Raw genomic sequence first — 27,062 nt, 5'->3', positions numbered from 1 at the left:
ACACACAACTGACTGATAGTGTGGGGTGCATAGCCCTCCAAAATGAAAAGTATTACCCATCAGAATTTTGTATTGTTCCCTTTTTTTTTTTAAGTTGGCAAGGTTGAGACGAGATGTCCAGATCCACTCTGATGCAAACTTCTTTACAAGTGCCCCACTATCTTTTTGAAAGCTTTTAGGCTACTAATTTTTTTCAATGTTTTTAAATTTCATGATAGTAGGTCTTGGATTAAGTACTGAAATATTTGTACAGGGTACAATCTGGAGACCCATGGTCTATAGGTCTAATTTTATGCTATTTTTAAAATCATTTTCCTCTCTCTGCAACTCCTCTCCTTGGAATGTTGAAACTACAGGATTGACCCTCTAAGCTGCTCCACTATTATTTTCCATCTTGTGCTTTTGTTACACTTTCTGAAAGATTTACTTGTTTATCTTCCAATGCTTCTATTGAAAAAATTAATTGTTTATCATATTTTAAATTTCTAAGAGCTCTTCCTCATTTTCCAGTTTTCCTTTTCACAGCTTACTGTTTTTAGAGATGCAACATCTTTTCTTAACTCTTTGAGGATACCAATTACAGTTTATCCACAATCTTTCCTTTGCTCACTATAACTGTATCTATTTCCTCTGGGTTCTTGGATTTGGTCCCTTTCATTCATGACTAAGACCTGCCGTAATAAATAGTGACCCTTGCTGCCCTTTAATACTTAAGAATAAAGCACTAAAAGCTTTTCATCAGAGTGACTGGGTAACAAGCTCCATTTGTTTTTCAACAGGTCCATATGTTAGCATCTTGGAAGTCATTCCTCTTTGGCCATTGAGTTTCTCCACAAGTATGCTACAATATTCTGTGTGAAAGAATGACAAATTTATTTTAAAAAATATTTCTTTCTTGATTTCTGCTTAGTCTCACCCAGCTATTAACTTGACTGAACTTTAATTAGTAAGGGAAGTTCCAAGGTCTGGAACTTTTCTATCTGATGCTAAATAGAAAATGAGACAATATACATACAGAAAAATCGAACAGTATATTTGGAAAAAAATTATTTAAAAAAATTTTATCATTTTATAAAATTTTTTTTCTCTTTTAAGGATAATTATCAAAATTATTGTTGAAAACCATAAAAAATATACTTTTACAGTAAATGGTAAATAAAAAGACTATTTTCTAGACTAACTAAAGCATGTGAAATAGAATTATATTAATAACTTCAATTAGCAATTTTTTACAGTTGACTTACAACTATTTCTGAACAAAAGAAATCCACACCTAAAAATAAAAGTAATGGATCACAGCAGAAGTGACAGAGAAGAGACCATCTCCCCTAAGAAATTAGGGAAAAAAAAAAAAAAAAATCTGAGAAATTGCCTGTGAAACACTGCAGCGGCAAAGACAATAGGTTATTGTTCCAGGCTATGAATTGGAATGAACTTGGCACTAGATTATGGGGTATTCCCAAAGGAAAGTACCTTACTGATCCTCCCCCCGCCTCACCCCACATCCTTCTTGATCCAATGTAGTTGAGTTCAGTATTATGTAACACCTGCTTACTTTGGCCTTAAAGTCGATAGCGAAAAAGAAAAGACAAACCTTTACAGTAGTCATCATAAATGTTAAGGAAGGGGATGTTCAATGTATAAATATATTTGATAATCTACACAAAAAGGTGACCAATAACAGAGGTGGGGATAGGACACTATGAATTCGTGAAAGACCTAAGTTAGTATTTAAAAGTAAAAGCAGTTTAAGTTTCAAAGTATATAAGAATATAAACTGATTACCCAAAAAATGTTTTCAAAGTAGAGACTACACTTTAATATTGAAGCTCATCTATACATTGATTTTGTATATGCAAATCATGCTACTTAGGTTCTTCAAAATAACTGGGTTCCTTAGATGAACCAAATAAAATATCTCATATTTACACTGCTAATTTGCTTATTAGTAAATATTCTCTTCAGTTCATAAGAAAAATCAAAAATGTTTGAAGTGGACCAAATTCTAAACTAACTGCATGCATATGATTTAAGTGGCTATAAGGAAATTTTAAGGGGTGTAAAATAGAATATTAATCCAAATATTTAATATGCTAATTGTGAGTAAATGCTGTTTTTTGAGACGGTATGAATTTTCAAATTACTAAATTTTTTTTTTTTTTTTTGCGGTACGCGGGCCTCTCACGCCTCTCTCGTTGTGGAGCACAGGCTCCAGACGCGCAGGCTCAGAGGCCATGGCTCACGGACCTAGCCGCTCCGCGGCATGTGGGATCTTCCCGGACCGGAGCACCCGAACCCATAAAATTTTAAAAAATGATCATTTCCACAAATTTATTGAAGCTGTGAGTCTAATAAATATAATTACTAGGTATTATGTCTTTTTAAGATTTAAAAGACCTTCTATATTTACATTTTCATAGTAGTATTAATTCTGCAAGAATGATGAAAATGAAAATGTCCAATTAGCTTAAATATGAGAAGTCTTGACCCATTTTTTTCTGACTTATACTTGCTATTTACTTGAAAAAAGAGTTCATTAAATAACTTGGGAATGGAATTAATGAGAAAGTTTCCAATTATGCATATGAATTGAGGTGTATGATTAGTTATGAAAATCAATCAGGGACATGTAAGTAGACTACTACCTATTTGCTGGCACTAGGCCAGCATTTAAGAAAGCCCCAAATATCTTAAAATACTTAATTATTCACCTTGACTAAAAATACATACATATATACACGCCATACTGTATTTGAAATACTACAAAAAATGTTGTACTTTAATACACCTCAAGACTTTCACTTGCAATTTGGTGTTTCACTGGCAAAAATATAAAAAGGATGATTCTATTTCATTCTTTAGATCAATAAATTATGAGCTTCAAATTCCACATGTGAAAAAAGTGAGACTAAAACACACACTATCTGCCTCAAAAGAAAGCGGTAAAAATGATCAGAAAAAGGATCAGACCTATTAAAATTATTAGGCATAAACAAAACACATGATTAAAAGAAACATTTTTTAGTCCTATAGAGATTAATTCCAGGACAATTACTCCACAATTTCATGGAAGCTAAACTGGAAGTAGAAAGGGAATAAAAAGTATCTTGAATGGAATGAAAATAAAAATATACCATATCTAAATATATGGGATGCAGCTAAATCAGTGCTTAGAAAGAAATTTATAGATTTAAATGTCTGTGTTAGAAAGAGGTAAACAATAATCTAAGCTTCCACCTTAAGAAGTTTTAAAACAGGAGCAAATCAAACCCAAAGTACAATAAAGGAAATAATAAAGGCAAAAGAAGAAGTCAATAAAATAGAAAATAGAGAGAAAACAATAAAAGTAAGGTGCACCTTTAAAACTAATTAATAAAATTACTAAACTAGTAGACTGACAAGAAAAGAGAAGACACAAATGACCGACTTCAGGCATGAAGGAGGGGACAGCACTACAGTTGTTATCAACATTAAAAGGATACTAAGGGTATATTGTAAGCAATTTTAAGCCAATAAATTAAAAACTTAGATGAAACAGGAAAATTCTTTGAAAGGCATAAATTATAAAAACTGAAGAAGAAGCAGAAAATCTGCATAGCCTTTTATCTATTACAAAAATTGAATTTGTAATTCAAAATACTGTCACCAAAGAAAACAACACAAAACAATGGAGGCATGCAGGCCCAGATGATGTCACATTTAAGAGAGAATAAAACTAATCCTACAGAGACTATTTCTTTCCTTTTTTTTTTTTTTTTGGCCATGCAGCTTGCTTCAGGATCTTAGTTCCCCAACCATGGATCGAACCTGGGGACCTGGCAGGGAGAGACCCGAGTCCTAACCATGGACTGCCAGGGAATTCCCAGAGACTGTTTCAAAAATAGATGAGAAACTCATTTTACAAGTCCAGCAATAGTAGCCTGTATGAAAACCAGAGAAAGAGATGGAAATAATTCCAGACCAATAACGCTCATGAACTCAGAGACAAAAATTCTTAACAGAAGATAAGCAAAGTGAGCCTCAAAACACATAAAAAGTATTGTATATCATGACCGTGTTTTTAATCTCAGAAACGCAAGGGTTGGTATGATGTGCAAATATCAATTAATGCAATAAGCCATATGAAAAGAATAAAGGATAAAAACCCCATGGTGACATTAGTACATGCAGAAAACTCAGTTTACAAGTCCAGCACCCATTCATGATAAAAACTCTCAGCGAAGAAAGAACAGAAGGAAACTACTGCAATCTAATAAAGGACCTACAGCTATTATCATATTTATTGGTGAAAGACTAAATGCTTTTCCATTAAGAATAGTAACAAGGCAGAGAATTCTGTTCTCACTTCTTCAAAATATTAGTGGAGTAGAATATTATAATCAGTGCAGAAAAGCAAGAGAAAGAAATGAAAAGCATACAGATTGAAAAGGAAAAAGTCTTTTTTTTTTTTTGCAAGTAACATAATCTCATACATAGAAAATCTAAGGAATCTAATGAATCTACTAGAATAAATGAGTTCACCAAAGCTAAGGATCAACATATAAAAATCAACTGTATTTTCTACTGTATAGCACAGGTGACTATGCTCAATACTATTTAACAACCTAAATGGGAAAAGAATTTGAAAAAGAACAGATACAGGTATATGTATAACTGAATCACTTTGCTGTACACCTGAAACTATCGAAACACTGTTAATCAGCTATACTCCAATATAAAGTAAAAAGTTAAAAAAAATCAATTGTGTTTTTATATATTAGTAATGAATAATGAGAAAGTGAAATCAAGAAAGCAGTTCCATTCACAACAGCATAAAAATACTTAAGAATAAATTTGAGCATAGAAACAGATCAAGAGTTTCTTAAAATTTGCTGAGAGAAATAAAAGAACAGCTAAATAAATTGAAAAATATATCATTTTCATGGATTGGAAGATTACACTGTTGTTAAGGTGGTTAGTCTCTTCAAATCAATACTAAGATTCAGTGCAAAAAAAGAACTACCATATGACCCAGCAATCCCACTACTGGGCATATACCCGGAGAAAATCGTAATTCAAAAAGAGTCATGTACCACAACGTTCATTGCAGAACTATTTACAATGGCCAGGACATGGAAGCCACCTAAGCGTCCACAGGCAGATGAATGGATAAAGAAGATGTGGCACATATATACAATGGAATATTACTCAGCCATAAAAAGAAACGAAATTGAGCTATTTGTAATGAGGTGGATAGACCTAGAGTCTGTCATACAGAGTGAAGTAAGTCAGAAAGAAAAAGACAAATACCGTATGCTAACACATATATATGGAATTTAAGAAAAAAAAAATGTCATGAAGAACCTAGGGGTAAGGCAGGAATAAAGACGCAGACCTCCTAGAGAACGGACTTGAGGTTATGGGGAGGGGGAAGGGTGAGCTGTGACAGGGCGAGAGAGAGTCATGGGCATATACACACTAACAAACGTAGTAAGGTAGATAGCTAGTGGGAAGCAGCCGCATGGCACAGGGATATTGGCTCGGTGCTTTGTGACAGCCTGGGGGGGTGGGATAGGGAGGGTGGGAGGGAGGGAGACGCAAGAGGGAAGACATATGGGAACATATGTTTATGTACGACTGATTCACTTTGTTATAAAGCAGAAACTAACACACCATGGTAAAGCAATTATACCCCAATAAAGATGTTAAAAAAAAAAATAGTAATGACAATAAAGGTGGTTGTTGATCATTGCTTGACACTGAAGACTAACGTGAATAAAAAAAAGCAATTTCTTTAAAAAAAAAAAACTTATTAGACCCTTACTTTACCTTATATTATACACAAAAAGTACTTCTATATGAATCATAGATATAAATGTAAGAGCTAGAATTACTAAACTTCCAGAAGAAAATCTTTGTGACTTGAGTAAGGAGAAGATTTCTTAGCTATAACACCAACACCAAAAGCACAATGTATGGAAAAAAATTGGATAAACTGGTAAATTGGACTTATTGAAAATACACCATTAAGAAAACAAAAAGAGAAGCCATAGACTGGGAAAAAGTATTTGCATATCATGTATCTGATAAAAAGATTTGTATATTTTGTATACAAAATATTTTAAGAACTCTTATGTCTCACCAATAGGAAGACAACACAACCGTACAATGGGCAAAGGAGTTTAACACTTAACTAAAGAAGATATATGAATAGTTAATAAGTGCATAAAACATTGCCCAAAGTCGTTAATAATCAGGGCAATGCAAGTTAAAACCTTGTAAGATGCCACATACCCAGGAGAATGGCTATATTGAAAAAACACTAGAAAACAACAGACATCGATGTGCATATTGAGAAACTGGAACCCTTATCCATCGTAGGTGGGACTTCAAAATGGTGCAGTTACTTTGGGAAATGGTTTGGCAATTGTTTGAAAAGTGAAATACACACTTACTGTGACTAAGAAAGTCTACTCCTAGCTATCTACACAAGAGAAATTAAAACATATGTCCACACAAGGACTTGTATGTGGATTTTTACAGCAGCATTCTTCATAATAGCTTCAACCTACAAACAGTCCAAGTGTCTATCAACTGGTGAATGGATAAACAAAATGTGACATACCCATACAATGGAAATTTACTTACAAATAAAAGAGAACCAACTAATGATACATGCACCAACATGGATGAACCCTGAAAACATCCTAAGAAGGAAGACACAAAGGATTACTTAGTGCTTCCATTTACATGAAATTTCTACAAGAAGCAAAACTAGAGAGACAGAAAACTGATCAGTGGTTGCCTGGGCCTGGGAGCAGGGATTCACTCCAAACAGGCATTAGGAAACTCTGTGTCATAACCAAAGCGTTCTAAAACTGACTTGTGACGATGCTTGCACAAATGTATACACTCACTAAAAATCTTCAAACATACTCTTACACTGGGTGCTTATTGGATGGTATCTGAATTATACCCACAGCAACCGTCTTAAAAGTGAAAGAAACAAAACTAGAACAAAAAACGTCTTTCTAAAGACAGAGAGATAGTTATGCAATCCTCCGTAACAGCGGTCCCCAACCTTTTTGGCCCCAGAGACCAGTTTCATGGAAGGGAATTTTTCCACGGATGTGGGTGGGGGGCGGGGGACGGCGGGGGGGATGGTTCAGGCGGTAATGCGAGCGATGGGGAGCGGCAGATGAAGCTTCCCTGCTCGCCCGTCGCTCACCTCCGGCTGTGCGGCCCGATTCCCAACAGGCCGAGGACCGCCAGGGGTTGGGAACCCCTGCTCCAGAACATACTTTATTCTAAGAAGTCCTACTAGCTAAGCTTTTGACAAAGCATACTCCAAGAATTAAATACGGCCAAACAGGGGCAAAAGGCAAAGATAATAAAAGGTAAGGTTAAGGTTGAAAGGGAATTATGTTCAGAGCCTGCCATCAGGAAGGACTAGAAGGAGGAAAACTTGGACTTATTTCCCAACTCCTGATTTATGACAATGAGCAATCATTCTGTTCACACCGAAGAGGAAATTTAGGGAGAAACAATACGACCTCTTCAAATAAAGTTAAGACACCTTTCAGCAGCTTTAAATTTATTTTCATAATTTTACGAAGAAATTCTTAAAGGACCTGAGCTGAAAACAGAAAAAGCCCTGCAACATTTAGATAAGGGTTGAAAAGCCATAATGAGTCACTAGGACAAAGAAAGACTGGTGTGGCTTGGGAGTTCATCCCTAATTTTTTAACATGGATATCTAGGAGAAAACTCTTCCCATGTGTAACTGAGGGGCTCTGCCACTAACTAGCTGCATGCTCTTGGGCAAATTACTTATTTAGCACTAGTATGCTTCAGTTTCCTTTTCTATAAAATAAGAATAGTAAAAGTATTCACAGATAAGAGGACTAATGAGTTAACATATAGACTAGTTGCTCAGGACAGTGCCTGCTACGTACTGCCTGACATGTTTTAGCTATTATTATTGTAACCCTGACAGAGAGATGATAACAACAACTACCATTTATTATATAATACTAAGTGCTAGGCAATATGTGAGCAACTTACACCTTATTTAATACAACCTCCACATAAGATAGATTCTACTTTGTCCCTGTGGGAAATAGGGAACGCACCATTAGGGAAATAAGATTCAAAAAGCTGGAAGAAATTGCCAATCATCACAGAATCACTAAATGGTAAAGGAAGGATCAGTCTTATCTCTTATCTGTGTCACTTAGGTACTCATCTCATTGGTGTACACACTTGAGCAAACCTTAACTAACAGAAAACTGTGTATAGAACTGCTCTTTTAAGTTACCTTCTAAGTAAAAACTTGTCTGAGCTATTTTAACTTTATTCTTTTAGTTTTATTTAGTTTTACTTTATTTTTAGTTGTGAACTTATACTGAACAGTTTTGATTTGTGCAGTTGTTTTTAACATAATTAGACTTCCAGAAACAAACTCAGTTCTGGTGTAATTCCTTCGTTAGATACTTTTGGACTTTTGTCAGGAGGCACTGAAGCTGGAATATTGTTCATATCTAGAGCACTTTAGAATTTCTTATACTTTATACATAAATCACTTCACCATGTCAGTGTCTTCTAATTTTTTTGTGATGAAGAATATCAAACTGATCATGTCATGTCAACTTTGTTTTTGTGTCTTTTATACTCTGATCATGCACTCCTGCTAAAATTTTCTACTAACACTGATCAACGCTACCAGATACAAAAGAAATGTGAGCAGAAATAGGTGCTACGCGTGTAACAGAAGGAGAAGAGTCCAGGTTCAAGGGAGCTCTTGTTCCCCATTTCTGTTAGTCTCTTAAGGAACACAAAAGCAAGCTGGCGTCTATTAAGCACGTACTGTACGCCAGCTGCTATTATAAATGCTTTACATTCATTACTTTACTTGCTCTTCACAGCAGACCAGGAAGGGATGTGTTGTCATCCCTATTCTGTGACAGAGGGACCTGAAGCTCAGGAAACTAAGATAATCTGTGAAAGTGTGGCTAGAAAATGGGGACCCAAATCTGTCGGGATTTAAATCTGATTTCTTTCTAGTGGTACTATTACTGCTTCCTCTCTCTGAGCCACCTGTAAATAGGAATGATTACATCTACCTATTTGTTGATGAGTGATGATAATGATCAAAAAAAATGTTAGCAGGTAACCATTTAGGTTTTATTTATTTATAACATCTTTATTGGAGTATAATTGCTTTACAATGGCATGTTAGTTTCTGCTTTATAACAAAGTTAATCAGCTATATATATACGTACATACCCATATCTCTTCCCCCTTGGATCTCCTTCCCTCCCACCCTCCATATCCCACCCCTTTAGGTGGTCACAAAGCACCAAGCTGATCTCCCTGTGCTATGTGGCTGCTTCCCACTAGCTATCGGTTTTACATTTGGTAGTGTATATATGTCCATGCCACTCTCTCACTTTGTCCCAGCTCACACTTCCCCCTCCCCGTGTCCTCAAGTCCATTCTCTAGGAGGTATGCGTCTTTATTCCCAGCCTGTCCCTAGGTTCTTCATGCCCATTTTTTTTTTTAGATTCCATATATATGTGTTAGCATAGGGTACTTGTTTTTCTCTTTCTGACTTACTTCACTCTGTATGACAGACTCTAGGTCCATCCACCTCACTACAAATAACTGAATTTTGCTTCTTTTTATGGCTGAGTAATATTCCATTGTATATATGTGCCACATCTTCCTTATCCATTCATCTGTCGATGGACACTTAGGTTGCTTCCATGTCCTGGCTATTGTAATAAGTTCTGCAATGAACATTGTGGTACATGACTCTTTTCGAATTATGGTTTTCCCAAGGTATGTGCCCAGTAGTGGGATTGCTGGGTCATATGGTAGTTCTATTTATAGTTTTTTAAGGAACCCCCATACTGTTCTCCCTAGTGGCTTTATCAATTTACATTCCCACCAACAGTGCAAAAGGGTTTCCTTTTCTCCACACCCTCCCCAGCACTTATTGTTTGTTGATTTTTTGATGATGGCCATTCTGAAGGGTGTGAGATGATATCTCATTGTAGTTTTGATTTGCATTTCTCTAATGATTAATGATGTTGAGCATCCTTTCATGTGTTTGTTGGCAATCTGTATATCTTCTTTGGAGAAATGTCTATTTAGGTCTTCTGCCCATTTTTGGATTGGGTTGTTTGTTTTTTTGATATTGAGCTGCATGAGCTGCTTGTAAATTTTGGAGATTAATCCTTTGTCAGTTGTTTCATTTGCAAATACTTTCTCCCATTCTGAGGGTTGTCTTTTTGTCTTGTTTATGGTTCCCTTTGCTGTGCAAAAGCTTTCAAGTTTCATTAGGTCCCATTTGTTTATTTTTGTTTTCATTCCCATTACTCTAGGGGGTGGGCCAAAAAGGATCTTGTTGAGATTTCTGTCATAGAGTGTTCTGCCTATGTTTTCCTCTAAGAGTTTGATAGTGTCTGGCCTTACATTTAGGTCTTTAATCCATTTTGAGTTTATTTTTGTGTATGGTGTTAGGGAGTGTTCTAATTTCCTTCTTTTACATGTAGCTATCCAGTTTTCCCAGCACCACTTATGGAAGAGGCTGTCTTTTCTCCATTGTATATTCTTGCCCTCTTTTTCTATAATAAGGTGACCATATGTGTGTGGGTTTATCTCTGGGCTTTCTATCCTGTTCCATTGATCTATATTTCTGTTTTTGTGCCAGTATCATACTGTCTTGATTACTAGAGCTTTGTAGAATAGTCTGAAGTCCGGGAGCCTGATTCCTCCAGCTCCGTTTGTCTTTCTCAAGATTGCTTAGGCTATTTGGGGTCTTTTGTGTTTCCATGCAAACTGTGAAATATTTTGTTCTAGTTCTCTGAAGAATGCCAGTGGTAGTTTGACAGGGATTGCACTGAATCTGTAGATTGCTTTGGGTAGTAGAGTCATTTTCACAATGTTGATTCTTCCAATCCAAGAACATGGTGTATCTCTCCATCTCCTTAGATCATCTTTAATTTCTCTCATCAGTGTCTTATAGTTTTCTGCATACAGGTCTTTTGTCTCCTTAGGTAGTTTTATTCCTACGTATTTTATTCTTTTTGTTGCAATGGTAAATGGCAGTGTTTCCTTAATTTCACTTTCAGATTTTTCATCCTAAGTGTATACAAATGCAAGAGATTTCTGTGCATTAATTTTGTATCCTGGTACTTTAACAAATTCACTGATTAGCTCTAGTAGTTTTATGGTAGCATCTTTAGTATTCTCTATGTATAGTATCATGTCATCTGCAAACAGTGACAGCTTTACTTCTTCTTTTCCAATATGGATTCCTTTTATTTCTTGTTCTTCTCTCACTGCTGTGGCTAAAACTTCCAAAACAATGTTAAATAATAGTGGGGAGAGTGGGCAACCTTGTCTTGTTCCTGATCTTAGTGGAAATGGTTTCAGTGTTTCCCCATTGAGGACGATGTTGGCTGTGGGTTTGTCATATATGGCCTTTATTAAGTTGAGGAAAGTTCCCCCTATGCCTACTTTCTGGAAGGTTTTTATCATAAATCGGTGTTGAATTTTGTCAAAAGCTTTCTCTGCATTTACTGAGATGATCTTATGATTTTTCTCCTTCAATTTGTTAATGTGGTGTATCACATTGATTGATTTACATATATTGAAGAATCCTTGCCTTCCTGGGATAAACCCCACTTGATCCTGGTGTATGATCCTTGTAACGTGCTGTTGGATTCTGTTTGTTAGTATTTTGTTGAAGATATTTGCATCTATGTTCATCAGTGATATTGGCCTGTAATTTTCTTTCTTTGTGACATCTTTGTCTGGTTTTGGTATTAGGGTGATGGTGGCCTTGTAGAATGAGTTTGGGAGTCTTCTTCCATCTGCTATATTTTGGAAGAGTTTGAGAAGGATAGGTGTTAGCTCTTCTCTAAATGTTTGATAGAATTCGCCTGTGAAGCCATCTGGTCCTGGGCTTTTGTTTCTTGGAAGATTTTTAATTACAGTTTCAATTTCACTGCTTGTGATTGTTCCGTTTATATTTTCTATTTCTTCCTGGTTCAGCCTCAGAAGGTTGTGCTTTTCTAAGAATTTGTCCATTTCTTCCAGGTTGTCCATTTTATTGGCATATAGTTGCTTGTGGTCATCTCTCATGATCCTTTGTATTTCTGCAGTGTCACTTGTTACTTCTCCTTTTTCATTTCTAATTCTATTGATTTGAGTCTTCTCCCTTTTTTTCTTGAGGAGTCTGGCTAATGGTTTATCAATTTTGTTTATCATCTCAAAGAACCAGATTTTAGTTATGTTGATCTCTGCTATTGTTTCCTTCATTTATTTTTCATTTATTTCTGATCTTATCTTTATGATTTGTCTCATTTTGCTAACTTTGGGGGTATTTTTTGTACTTCCTTCTCTAATTGCTTTAGTTGTAGGGTTAGGTTGTTTATTTGAGATATTTCTTGTTTCTTGAGGTAGGTCTGTATTGCTATAAACTTCCTTCTTAGAACTACTTTTGCTGCATCCCATAGGTTTTGGGTCGTCGTGTTTCCATTGTCATTTGTTTCTAGGTATTTTTCGATTTCCTCTTTGATTTCTTCAGTGATCTCTTGGTTATTAAGTAGTGTGTTGTTTAGCCTCCATGTGCTTGTATTTTTTATAGATTTTTCCTTATAATTGACATTTAGTCTCATACTGTTGTGGTTGGAAAACATATTTGATACGATTTCAATTTTCTTCAATGTACCAAGGTTTGATTTGTGACCCAAGATATGATCTGTCCTGGAGAATGTTCCATGAGCACTTGAGAAGAAAGTGTATTCTATTGTGTTTGGATGGAATGTCCTATAAATATCAATTAAGTGCATCTTGTCTAATATATCATTGAAAGCTTGTGTTTCCTTACTGATTTTCATTTTGGATGATCTGTCCATTGGTGAAAGTGGGGTGTTAAAGTCCCCTACTATGATTGTGTTACTGTCGATTTCCCCTTTTATGGCTGTTAGTATTTGCCTTATGTATTGAGGTGCTCCTACGTTGGGTGCATAGATATTTACAATTGTTATATCTTCTTCTCGGATTGATCCCTTGATCATTATACAGTTGTCTTTCTTTGTCTCTTGTAATAGTCTTTGTTTTAAAGTCTATTTTGTCTGATATGAGAATTGCTACGCCTGCTTTCTTTTGATTTCCATTTGCATGGAATATCTTTTTCCATCTCCTCACTTTCAGTCTGTATATGTCCCTAGGTCTTAAGTGGGTCTCTTGTAGACAGCATATATACGGGTCTTGTTTTTCTATCCATTCAGGCAGTCCATGTCTTTTGGTTGGAGCATTTAATCCATTTACACTTAAGGTAATTATTGATATGTATGCTCCTATTACCATTTTCTTAAATGTTTTGGATTTGTTATTGTAGGTCTTTTCCTTTTCTTGTGTTTCCTGCCTAGAGAAGTTCCTTTAGCATTTGTTGTAAAGCTGATTTGGTGGTGCTGAATTCTCTTAGCTTTTGCTTGTCTGTAAAGGTTTTAATTTCTCCATCATATCTGAATGAGATCCTTGCTGGGTAGAGTAATCTTGGTTGTAGGTTTTTCCCTTTCATCACTTTAAATATGTCCTGCCACTCCATTCTGCCTTTCAGAGTTTCTGCTGAAAGATCAGCTGTTACCCTTATGGGGATTCCATTGTATGTTATTTTTCCCTTGCTGTTTTAATATTTTTTCTTTGAATTTAATTTCTGATAATTTGATTAATATGTGTCTTGGCATGTTTCTCCTTGGATTTATCCTGTATGGGACTCTCTGCCCTTCCTGGACTTGACTAACTGTTTTCTTTCCCATATTAGGTAAGTTTTCAACTATAATCTCTTCAAATACTTTCTCAGTCCCTTTCTTCTTCTCTTTTTCTTCTGGGACCCCTATAATTCGAATGCTGGTGCATTTAATGTTGTCCCAGAAGTGTTTGACACTGTCTTCAATTCTTTTCATTCTTTTTTCTTTATTCTGCTCTGCAGTAGTTATTTCCATTATTTTATCTTCCAGGTACTTATCCGTTCCACTGCCTCAGTTATTCTGCTATTGATCCCTTCTATACAATTTTTAATTTCATTTATTGTGTTGCTCATCTCTCCTTCTGTGCTCTTTAGTTCTTTTAGGTCCTTGTTAAACGTTTCTTGTATTTTCTCCATTCTATTTCCAAGATTTTGGATCATCTTTACTATCATTATTCTGAATTCTTTTTCAGGTAGACTGCCTATTTCCTCTTCATTTGTTAGGTCTGGTGGGTTTTTATGTTGCTCCTTCATCTGCTGTGTGTTTCTCTGTCTTCTCATTTTGCTTAACTTACTGTGTTTGGGGTCTCCTTTTCACAGGCTGCAGGTTTGTAGTTTCCGTTGTTTTCGTTGTTTGTCCCCATGGGCTAAGGTTGGTTCGGTGGGTTGTGTAGGCTTCCTGGTGGAGGGGACTGGTTCCTGTGTTTCGGTGGATGAGCCTGGTTCTAGTCTTTCTGGTGGGCAGGACCGTGTCTGGTAGTGTGTTTTGGGCTGTCTGTGAACTTCGTATGATTTTAGGCAGCCTTTCTGCTGATGGGTGGGTCTGTGTTCCTGTCTTGCTAATTGTTTGGCATAGGGTGTCCAGCACTGCAGCTTGCCGGTCGTTGAGTGGAGCTGGGTCTTAGTGTTGAGATGGAGATCTCTGGGAGAGTGCTCGCCGATTGCTATTACATGGGGCCAGGAGGTCTCTGGTCGTCCAGTGTCCTGAACTCGGCTCTCCCACCTCAGAGGCGCAGGCCTGACGCCCAGTCGGAGCACCAACACCCTGTCATCCACACGGGAAAAGAGAAAAAAGGAAACATATATATATATATATATATATATATATATATATATATAGTTGCTCCCAAAGTCCACCACCTTAGTTTGGGATGATTCGTTGTCTGTTCATGTATTCATGTATTCCACAGATGCAGGGTACATCTAGTTGATTGTGGAGCTTTAATCTGCTGCTCCTGAGGCTGCTGGGAGAGATTTCCCTTTCTCTTCTTTGTTTGCACAGCTCCCGTGGTTCAGCTTTGGATTTGGACCCGCCTCTGCATGTAGGTCGCCTGAGGGCGTCTGTTCTTCTCTCAGACAGGACGGGGTTAAAGGAGCAGCTGATTCGGGGGCTCTGACTCACTCAGGCCGGGGGAGGAAGGTGTACGGATGCGGGGCGAACCTGCGGTGGCAGAGGCTGGCGTGACGTTGCACCAGCCTGAGGCGCGCTGTGCATTCTCCCGGGGAAGTTGTCCCTGGATCCCGGGACCCTGGCAGTGGCGGGCTGCATAGTCTCCTGGAAGAGGGGTGTGGATAGTGACCTGTGCTCGCACACAGGCTTCTTGGTGGCTGCAGCAGCAGCCTTAGTGTTTCTTGCCCGTCTCTGGGGTCCGTGCTTTTAGCCGTGGCTCGTGCCTGTTTCTGGAGCTTGTTTAGGCGGTGCTCTGAATCCCCTCTCCTCGTGCACCGCGAAACAAAGAGGGAAAAAAAACGTCTCCTGCCTCTCAGCAGGTCCAGGCCTTTTCCCGGACTCCCTCCCCGCTAGCTGTGGCGCACTAGCCCCCTTCAGGCTGTGTTCAGGCCGCCAACCTCAGTCCTCTCCCTGACTTCTGACCTCCAAAGCCCTAGCCTCAGCTCCCAGCCCCCGCCCACCCCTGCGGGTGAGCAGACAAACCTCTCGGGCTGGTGAGTGCTGGTCGGCACCGATCCTCTTTGCAGGAATCTCTCTGCTTTGCCGTCCGCACCCCTGTTGTTGTGCTCCACCGCGGCCCCGAAGCTTTCCTCCTCCGCCACCCGCAGTCTCCGCCCGCGAAGGGGCTTCCTAGTGTGTGGAAACCTTTCCTCCTTTACGGCTCACTCCCACTGGTGCAGGTCTCGTCCCTAATTCTTTTGTCTCTGTTTATTCTTTTTTTCTTTTGCCCTACCCAGGTACGTGGGGGAGTTTCTTGCTTTTTGGGAGGTCTGAGGTCTTTCGCCAGCGTTCAGTAGGTGATCTGTAGGAGTTGTTCCACATGTAGATGTATTTCTGATGTATTTGTGGGGAGGAAGGTGATCTCCCCGTCTTACTCTTCGGCCATCTTGAAGCTCCTCTGCCATTCAGGTTTTAAATGCCTCCATAATCACCAGGGTAGAGTAGTGGAAATAGCACTGATCTGCTTGAAAGGTTTGGGTTTGAATTCTAAATATCCTCTGGTAGCAAAGGCTTGCAAAGTTTTTCTTCCTAATAGGACCTAAATCAAAATAATCAGTATTCTACTACCTTAATGAGATCACGTTTACACAGACCACATTCTCTGAGAATAAAATTAGAAATAAATGGTAAAATGGTTTAGAAAAACGTCAGCCCTCTTTTTTGGAACGTGAATACAATAAGAATATAAACGTATTCCTACAAATAAATAGCTGTGGTCTTTTTCAAAGCAGGACGTATAACATTTCTGACCTTTAGAGAGCAGATTAACCTACTTGCTTGAAGAAACTGCTTTCAGTAGTAGCCAGAATCTGCATGTTAATATGTAATTCACAGCGTAATTTAAGTGACATTTATAAACAAAGACAGCCTTTCAAGGTCCCACTGAGAAAAAATTAGTAGCAATTAGCTTTTTAAATTATTCCTTCTCTTTGAAAGTAATAAAATCTTTTAATAAGCTTAAAAAAATTCAGATGGTTTTTTGTTTGAATTTGGCACAATTTTACTTTTTTGAAGTAAAAAAGTAGTATGTTTCAGACAAGGAAGGAACATGGATAAAATGACAAATGATTTGCTAAAGCTTTCAAATTTCTGGAAATTCTAAGAAATCGGGATTTAAAATCGTAAAAAAAATGGGTTGGGGGAGGGATGGAGTGGGAGGTTGGGGTGAGCAGATGTAAGCTATTACATAGAGAATGGATAATAACAAGGCCCTACTGTAGAGCACAGGGAACTATATTCAGTATACTATGATAAATCATAATGGAAAAGAATATAAAAAAAGAATGTATATGTATGTATAACTGAATCACTTTGCTGTATAGCAGAAATTAATACAACCTTGTAAGTCAACTATATTTCAATTAAAAAATATTAAAACTGAAAACAAACAAAATAAAATGGTAAAAAAAAGACTTAAATATCTGTGATAAAACTGATCAAGTACATGGGGAAAAGTGTTTCTGAAACTCAGAAAGAAACGTGGCTGTCAAACAGGACAAAAAAAAAAAAAAAAGACAGGGGGCCAAGCAGATGGAGATGACGCCAAAGAATTTCGTGTCATCCATTACATTGCTAAACCTGGTTTAAATCCAGAATATACAGTTTGGCTTCAAGCAAAAATCAAATGAATCATCACTGTTAACTAAAAACTAAATAAGTACTATGTTAAGTAAGTTTTTTATCCTGTAACACCATGCTTGCTTCCCACAGCAAACATGTTAGAACAGGCACAAAGCCTTCCATAAGACCAAAGATACTGCTTTAAAAATTAAAAGTAAGCAAACTGGATAATATTGTTATAATATTTAAAAGGAACCATATTAAATTTCACAGAAGTTTTACACATCTGTTATTAAAATCATTTTATGATATTGCCAGTTAAAGTGAAGGTATTGACTATCTATGGTACTGTTAACACAATTCTTATATGAGTTTTTCCGTTTCTATGGTGACATGAATTATAAGGTTCAATGAAGCCAGATTCCGTAATGTGTACTTTTCTGTTACTCAAGGTGAAAAGGAAATGAAACATTTCTAACATTCATAAACTGCAGCACATGTCTGAATTCCATTTAGAGATAAGATGATAATTACTAAAGTAATTAGAATTCTTCCTGGATGGAATTATTTTGCACACAGTGGAAATTTAGATTTAGGAACGAAAGCAGTGGCCAGAGTATATTCAGCATCGGTAATTAATTACAACCAAACCCAATATGCTATTCTGATACCCTGGAACAGACTATACCTCTGTCTGCTTCTGACTATAATATGAAAGAAAATTGGTCAACCACCCCCATCCCTTCAGTCAGAAAGATAAAGTGGGTGAAATAATTTTATTCAAGAGAAAATCCAATTACTGAAATAATCAACGTTTCCCTCTTGCTTTATTTTTTCATATTTGAAAGGGCATTCACATTAGCAGAACCAATTAAACGAATATCAGGACAGGGCAAAAACTACAAAGTTGGGCAAGTTGCTTAAATCCTTTAAAATTAAACTTTGAAAAAAAAATCACTTGAAATTTTAGTGACTCAAACCCAGATCATAGCATTCTTTAATAGGAAAACATAATTGGAAGGTGACTAAACATCAGGTCTCAGGAAGAATAATTTATAAAATGGTATGGTCGTAAGGTGGTTGACTCTAAAATCCAGTCCAATGTAATTAAGAAATTAGGCAAATCTTTACTTTTAATGGAAGTGTCATTATCATCAAGAAATGGTACTCACCGATATCACATTTCAAGTCTATACCATCCTAAAATGCAAGTTGTATAGTAGCATCGTAAATAATACTGGAAAAATACAGAGAGAGAGCATGCCAAATGCCACCAAATCAAAACACAGTAGTATTATTCACAATTACTTTCTTTATCCCTTATTAGTGGAACTCATGTTCTGTTTTGTTTAAATTCAGTTTACTCTCAAAATCAGATCAAAGGTTGGCAAACTATGGCCCATGGGCCGAAATTAGCCATTGCCTATTTTTATAAATAAAGCTTTACTGGGACTCAGCCACACCCATTCATTGACATACTGACTACGGCTGCTTTGGCTACAAGAACAGAGTAATTGTGACAGTTGCAATCACAAAGCCAAAAATATTTACTACCTGAAGCTATTTTAAACAACCAAACAAAGTCATGACTCTGATTGTGGTAAGTAGTCCCAGGGACGCTCCAGGGTGAGTATGGGGGCCATCAGCGGGCATACGATGCTCTCCAAAACGCAGCCCTAATCAATCTTTTCATTGTCACCAAAGTCTTCTTGATACAATTCAAATCAGAATACTTTCTCCCTGAGGAATCTTGGTGCACAATCCATTAGCACCTATCTGTACGATTCCTCCCTCATGATCCATCTCTCTGACAAAATTTTTCCAGATTTTCTCTCAGCATCTCAACTTCATGGTTCCTCCTTCATACCTCTGTGAAAGCCGGATTACGATGGCACCTGGCACCTTCCACATTTGTTTTCTTGTCTTATGCCTCCTAGTAATAAACCATAAGCACCTGGTGGAACTAGGATGGGGTCATATTCATTTTCTTACACTTGCAGCAAGGAGGCAGCAGCTCACAGATAGTTGAGGCTCAATAAAGGTGTCCACTGAATTAAAGGTGATGGGCAAGGGGGAACTGGGAAGAAAGACAGGGATGATGGATAAATAAACTCAACAAAGCAATAGGCTTTATTCATAATTAATCCCTGTACTGACTAATATCAATCTCAGCATTCTACTTCAAAGTCTGAGAAGTGAACTTCTGACCTTATCTATCTGGCAAGGGAAGAGAAGGGGCTATCACAGGGCTTTTAAGTGACATGTTTCTCTTTGGAGTAAAAGCTATACAGACGCTGCCCAGACACTAGCCACTGGAGCTGATCTGTCCTGCTTACAGTGAGGGCATCGATCCTCCAATGAGCACTTTAAAAAAATGTATTAGTTCACTAACAGTTGTTTCACCTTAAATTCTTATTTCTAGAAATAATTAAAACACTTACAAGGGGTCAAAGCTTATTTTAAATGACCTGAGTTCATTTGCAACTTTCAGTTGAAAATCTGGGGAAACGGGGAACAAGCTGGAATCTTTGATGTTGAAGCAAGATTTATGAGACTCAGAAGAGGAGTTTTCATTCTAATTCTACGTTACAGTTGCTCTCGTGTATTTTTGAAGTTGGTAAGTTCCATCACTCAAAAACCGTTTATCAACTGGATGGTATGTTCTCGGCAGGGTTCTTGATAGTCAACGTCTATGAGGGCTGCGATGGCAGAGAGGCAGCAAGTGGCCGAGAGCCCTTTCCATACAGAAATCACATGAAATGTGTCTGTTCCTTAAACGCTGCAGCTTTTATGGGAAGGGCCTGTTACTTTTTATGGCGCTGCCTTTTGGATCCCCCGTTTGGCCCAAATCTCTGCCTCCAAACAGGCAATTCCATCCCGTCTCACGCCACGCCTGGTTGGTCTGTCAGCAGTGGTTGTTCCCCAGCCTTCCACGGTCACGCAGCACCACCTAAGACACGCTTCTCCAATCCTTAGGACAGCCTGGGGCCCTTCCCGACAGTGAGTAACCCAGTTCAGCTCCAGCCACAGCAGCTCTCCGGAGGCAGCCTGCTCACACCCCTGGTTCAGCAGTGCTGGGCTGCTGGGTGTTGCTTTGATGCTGATGGCAGCTGATCCTAAACCTAGAGACGTTCCAAAAACCAAGAACAAAGCCACCAGGATACTACAAAGATCTCCCAAGTCATCATTAGGGCAGCAGACATAACTAGTCACAAATGAACTAGCTCAATACCAGGCTGATCTTGTGGCATTTTCTGACACCAGCCTCTTTGAACCTTACTGAACACTTACCATGTGCCAGGCATTCTTTTAAGTGCTTTGCATATATTGACTCATTTAATCCTCAAAGCAGTTACCGAGAAAGGTAGTATTTTCTCCACTTCATAGATGTGGCAGCAGAAGCACAGAGATACTAAGTCTCCTGCCTCACGCCATCCAGCAATAAGCAACAGAGTCCGGATCTGTCTGCTTTCAGAGTCTGTGATTTTAAATGACATTCTGCCACCCAGCGACGGTGGGCAGTGAGTATCAAATAGTGCCAGCTACAATTATTCCCACAGGCCTCCTTTCTCAGAAACAACAACTATGAGGTGTCATCACGGGGTGGCTTGACTGAGACTCTCATCTAGAAGCACGAGTGCCCTCTGATGAGCCTACAACTACTACGTAACAAAAATACCCACTTAACGTTATCTACTCAGTCATTCCTCAGTTATTCGATTATTACTTTCACATTAAAAACCAAGGACGCTGAGGATGAGGTCACTTGTCCATGGTCACGGAGCGACTTAACAGGAGAGCGCGTCTGGGATTATGTTTTCTGACTCCTAGTGCTTTGCTCAGGTACTTATCCTTTTAGCCAAGGAAAAGAAATGTAGGGGAAAAAATCCTCACAAGATAGCATATCTGTGCCAGTAGCCAGCAAAAAGGTATTCATGAAAGCTCAGATTTTATCACACACATTTTCAGCGGCGCCAAAATGAGGAGAGATAGGCCCCCATGAGACCAGAAACATTAGCAGACAGAACTAGCCCTTGGCTCAGAGAAGCAGTGAGAAAACAAACAATCTTGTTAATTTTTAACACTTCACATCACGTCCCAAACCATGCAAGGTCTAGAAAGTAGCACTGATTGCAAAATTTTTGGCAAAAGAATCTGAGGAATATTTAGTTAACTGTGGTGGTGCTTGATTTCAAGTCCTGGACAGTTCATAGCTTGGCACAGAACCCGAAGTATCTCTGTCTTCCATATAATTCAGATCCAACTAACGGCTCTGAAGACCCACAATGGGTCACATGCTAATACTCCTTTCTCTGTGTTACTTCACCGACATCAAAACACCCCTCTGAGAAAGAAGGGTGATATAATTACTTTACAGAGGTTCCGAGAGGCAAAGTATCTGCAGGAGGAGAGGAATCAGGATTTGAACACTAACTGCTGCCTCTCAAACCTGCTAAACTGAACAATTCTCAGGAACCACAGCCTGTGCCAAAGGTTTTTGTGCTGAGATCTTAGACCACCAAAACTTTTTGTCTGTGAGCACCAACATAAACAGAGGGTGTAAGTGTCTATCAGATAGGCATTGGTGTGGTAAGATCTACCAGATGAAAGCCTGATTTGAAGACAATTTGATTCAATCCAACCTACGATAACTGAATACCTACAACCAAGGGGCCAAACAAATAGAATCAGAATACACCGGAGGGCTGTGCAGCACTTCCAGTCACCGGTGGAGGTGAACAGTGATGTGGCCGACAGTGCCAGGCTTAATACAAGGGAGAAGGGTGGGAAAGGGAGGGATGGTGGAATAAATGGGATTATGGGCCTTAGAGAACATGAAATCAGGAATAACATGGACTGGAGGTGGTGGGGGAGGACACAGGGCAAAACTGCAGAGGATTGTGGGCATAACAAGGTACGCAGAGCCCCAGACTGCCACCTCCTAATGTAGAATCTGCTGAAATCAACAGAAACAAAGTGTGACAGCACTAGAATCTACAGTCCACTTCAGTCTACGCATGTAGCTCCAATTACAGCAAGCAATTCCTTTAGCAAACAGCTTTAACAAATCAATTTCTGATCAAAAAAGTAAATGAAGAAACCCCAGGTGGTAAAACACAGCCAACGGCCATCTCATCATTCCTAAAGGTCCAAGACAGCGTCTGTGCAGTCTGACAACAGGCCTCCTACACAAAGCTATTTCCTTCCGAACATAAGTCACGTTTCCCAGGCAGCCTTGAATAACAATTTTTAATTGTATGATGATACTTTTATAAAAAGTGAACATAAACTGAATGTAACAGAAAATCATGAGAAAATGACACTGAGACAGCAAAATGCAAAAGCACACATCACCACTAAACTAGGGCCGATGAACAGCATAATCTTCAGAGGTATGAGAGTGCAGAGACAAACGGTGAAAACATGCAGACGTGACATACCCTGAAGTGTGTATAAATGCTTTATGAAAGGAGGGAAGGGCAGTCTTGGAAGTATCGCCTAGGAAGTATCTCCAAGGCCAGAAGAAACAGAATAAAGAACCATTGTAACACATATTTTGGGGGACTGAAAGAACTTTAAATGTTCATGTAGGTCACCCTTCTATTGAAATTTCTCTTTTTGAAAAAAATGTAGGCAGAAGAGTCACTTTGGGCTTCGACAATTTCCCAGGGAAAATTCAATTCAATCCATATTATCAACTGAATCGATAATCAACTTAATCAATATCATATAAGGAGGACCTTCTATGTCCTAGAACCGTGCAATATAAAGAGAGCAAGATACTATACCTGCCTTCAGAGACCCCAGTCAGAGATAAGTCAGGTATATACCAGTAGCAGTAGTAGAAGCAGTAGCAGTAATTTTAGTGGTTATGGAAAACATTTACATTACACTTTATGACAGGCAGTGTTCTGACTATTTTCTATACATTAACTCATTTAATCCTCCCAGGACTCCCGTAAGATAGGTACTACTAATATCTCTAATTTACAGATGAGAAAAATTGAAGCTCAGAAAGGTTAAATGACTTCCCCCAGATTACCAAATTAGTAAATGTCAGAATGTGATGGGAACCCAGGTTATCTTGGTTCCAAATTCTGAGCTCTTCACTCAATGTACATACTATCGCTTGATAAATAACCATAATTCCCTTGCACAATGAATAACTGACCACTGAAAATGAATCCTACAGCGATGCAAATGCAGAGGGGAGAGAGACGAAAGTAGCTTTAATGAACGCGGCAGATGAGCTCAGGACAGAGGCAGACGGTATAGGGTGGCACTAACGAATAAAAATATAACACGAGCGACACATGTAATTTTGAGTTTTCTAGTAGTCACATTTAAAAAAGAAACAGGTGAAATTAACAGCATTTAATTTAACACAATATATACAAAATACCATTTCAACATGCAATCAATATAAGAATTAATGAGATGTTATTCTTTTTTTCTTGCTAAGTCTTTGAAAGCCGGTATGTATTTTACACTCACAGCAGATCTCAATTTGGACTTGCTACATTCCACCTGCTCAAAAGACACAAGTGGCTCCTGTATTGGACACTGGATAGACACAGAGAGAAGGTAAGACTTTCAACAGGAGGAAAACCAAGAGCAAAGCCTTCAGATAAAAAAGAAACAACAAACACCATAGGACGCAGTATGCATGAAAGGGTGTAGTGAAACTTCCAGTTAAAAAAGGGGGTTAGGACCAGCATGTTGAAGTTTGGCAAAAAGGAGCTACCAAAGGCTTCAATGGGGAGCAATGCCTTTAAAACTCTGCATCAGTGAGATGGTTCTGGCAATGTCTTAAGAATGCCTTAGATGAGAGAGATGATAGAGCTACAAGATAATGATGGCCCCAACTAGGACGGTGAGAGTGGATATGGAAAGGGGAAAGGAGTGTGAGTCATGGCATGACCATATGTGATTGTCAGGTGACTGACTTGGAGGAAGCAGGTGGTGGAGGAAGGGAGTGGAGACAGTAAAAAACAAGAGTCAACATGACTCCAGGGTGTTAAACCTGGAAGTGAATGGAAGGAAAGTAAGACCATGCATCCAGACCAGGTTACCCAATCAGAGTACCCAGCGTCACTATAGAAGTGTTCGTTGTATAACTGATGAACTCTAAGTGCAGTGAGGGCTGGGAGCATGTCACATCTAGGTTTTATCTTCCCAGTCCATGGTGCAGTTCTAATACCATGTTTGTTCATGGGGATATAATGTACAGCCTGGTGACTATAGTATTTGAAAGTTGCTAAGAGAGTAGATCTTTTTAAAAAGTCCTCATCATACACACACACAAAATTTGTAACTGTGTATGGGGACAGATGTTAACTAGACTTATTGTGGCAATCATGTTACAATACATACAAATACCAAATCATTATGTTGTACACCTGAAACTAATATAATGTCATATGTCAACTTAGAAAAGTGTTTGTTAACAGAGGAGCAGGGATGGGGTGAACAGTGGTAGTGGTGGTGGGGTACAGTGCACAGGAAAGTTAAAAGATGAAGTTGAAAGATACGCACAAGGACCACACTGTAAGAAATGCTGGAAGGGAGGCACAGTGTCTCAAAATGGATTAGGACTTGAGCACCTCGACTCTACATTTCCCGTGCAGATCAAAACATTAAGGGAATAAAAATAGAGCAAAAGGAAAAAATAAAAAGGAAGAAAAACACTTTTACCAGAAAGCAAATTGCACTCTAGTAGATGACTATTCCTTTATTTAAAGCTAAAACTGTGCTATCCATGTAATTTATTGTATTAAAATAAATTTTACTGATGAAGATAAAATAACAAGAAAATGTGTCTTTGTACATCGACAGTAATAAAAAGATGTTTACAAGTCTGTATGCTACTCGCCATAAAAATTATAACCAAGAGAGACATTAAACATTAAGTCCCTAATCATCAAATATTAGAAACTCTATAAAAACCATTATCAAATTACGCAAGGACACATCATATATTATAGGCAATTATTTTATGTTATGTGTTAAAGTATTTTAAAGGGAAAAATCTGAAATCCCCAGAAAAATATGATTTTCAGAATAATAGCGAAAACTCTAAGATAGAAAGGTAACTGGATACAGAAACTTTATTTTATTAAATTGGAAATTCAGTTTAAAGGAGTTACATCATTTTAAGCCTGAGTTTTTTATTCAAACCTTCTGTTTCAATTACTTTTTACAAATTTAAATCTGCTGATGGTGTGCATATTTCCAATAAATACAACAGCATGAGATTCCATACTAGCAGGACACCTGCTAACATCTTTTATTCATGTACATGTTCCCAGCACAAAGCAATTATATTATTTCAAATATTTTAAAACGTTTTCTATTACCACCTAACATAACTGCAGGTTACCTTACAAATCATTACCTTCCTTTTGCACTCCCTCTGTCTAAATCTCTGGGGAAAAAAAAAGACTTATTTGTGCTGTTGTTTGTAGAAGTCAATAATAGCTCACAAGTAATCTCAGTCTGGTTTACTTGCATCTGATCATAGACATGAGAATATAGCTTCCTATCAAATGCAGGAAAAAGGCATGCATATATAGATTTTGGTTCTTATCCTTGATTCAGCTCTTTGGAACTCGTTCCCAATGTTATAAATTCTGGTGAAAGAAGTAAGTGCTAAAAGCTAGTTATTATACCTCTGAAAACCTTGAGATACACACTATTCTCCTATCAAGGGCTCATCATCTCATGAAGCCACTGCAGTCTTGTCAGCTTCTCATCTGCAGGAGCGGGCACAGAGGTACACAGGGGGGCATGATGCTTCAAAGAGTGAGGGGTGCAAGGAATTAAGGAAAAAACAATGTGTGTTTATATCATATTTTTCTGCATTTCTTGAAATGACAGTCACTTAGATATAACTCACAACTGAAAGTGGTAAATCTGACAGGCAATGAATTTCTTTATATCAATTTTAGGCCACCATTTTATGGATATGTCAGTTATTTTTTAGTACAAGTATTTGGGAGGGAAAAGGTTAGCTTTGAAGATTAATAAAGAAATCTCATTTTTAGCATTGAAATAAGGATTCTAAAGTATAACAATATTATTTAATAAATCTGAAACTATTCATTGACATATGCCTAAAGTGAAGGTTTTTAATGAAGCTATTTAATCTATTTAAATCCATTATTTATATGACTTATAAATTATAGGCTATTAATAATTAGATACTAGCTATTATTTACTCTATCCCTTTTTTACCTAACTTTCTCAGCACTGGTGACTCCTCAACAAAAAAATATTTTTAATCTCAACTTGACAAAGAGACATTCATCTAAAAGAGAACCGTCTCACACAAAGCTTTATCATAAGGGCACAGGACTCCAGACCATTATTGTTTTATGACTGAAAAACGAATGACTTAAGACAAAAAGCTCAACAACTTTAAACTTCATTTCTATTCATTCTCTAATAAATACCATCTGGTGTGTACTTTAGGGATATAATACCCGTCAAAAACTTCATCGTATTATGAGAACCGGCACCAAGTTGATCTGAAATGCATATTTGAACAGATGTGTTTAAATTACATCTCCGTCTATCCACATGCATAAATTCAGAGCAAGCGTGTGTTGATTTAAAATGCATAAAAAAAGGGATTTGGAGATGCATCAAAAGCGAAGAGCATCTCAACGGATCAAGGCTCACATTACGAAAGGTCAGTACTAAAAATAAAGTTTGCATTTATTAAGGGTTGCACCAGGGGTCTGTTCATGGGAACTGATTTAATGTTTGTTGCACAAAATCAGCCACTGAAACTACACTAATTTTTTACAA

The 27,062-nt window shown here is 37.9% G+C and overlaps 1 protein-coding gene across 7 annotated transcripts in view; it reads right to left on the bottom strand.

Annotated features, from left to right (window-relative positions):
- CDKAL1 (CDKAL1 threonylcarbamoyladenosine tRNA methylthiotransferase) overlaps window positions 1–27,062 on the bottom strand; it is a 652,719-nt gene that overhangs the window by 174,421 nt on the left and 451,236 nt on the right. The gene's annotated exons all lie outside the window — the stretch shown is intronic.

This window comes from Tursiops truncatus, chromosome 10 (genome assembly GCF_011762595.2).
Source record: "Tursiops truncatus isolate mTurTru1 chromosome 10, mTurTru1.mat.Y, whole genome shotgun sequence".
NCBI lineage: Eukaryota > Metazoa > Chordata > Mammalia > Artiodactyla > Delphinidae > Tursiops > Tursiops truncatus.
The sequence above is the reverse complement of the archived record's forward strand: the minus strand, read 5'-3'. Positions and strand labels throughout refer to the sequence as shown.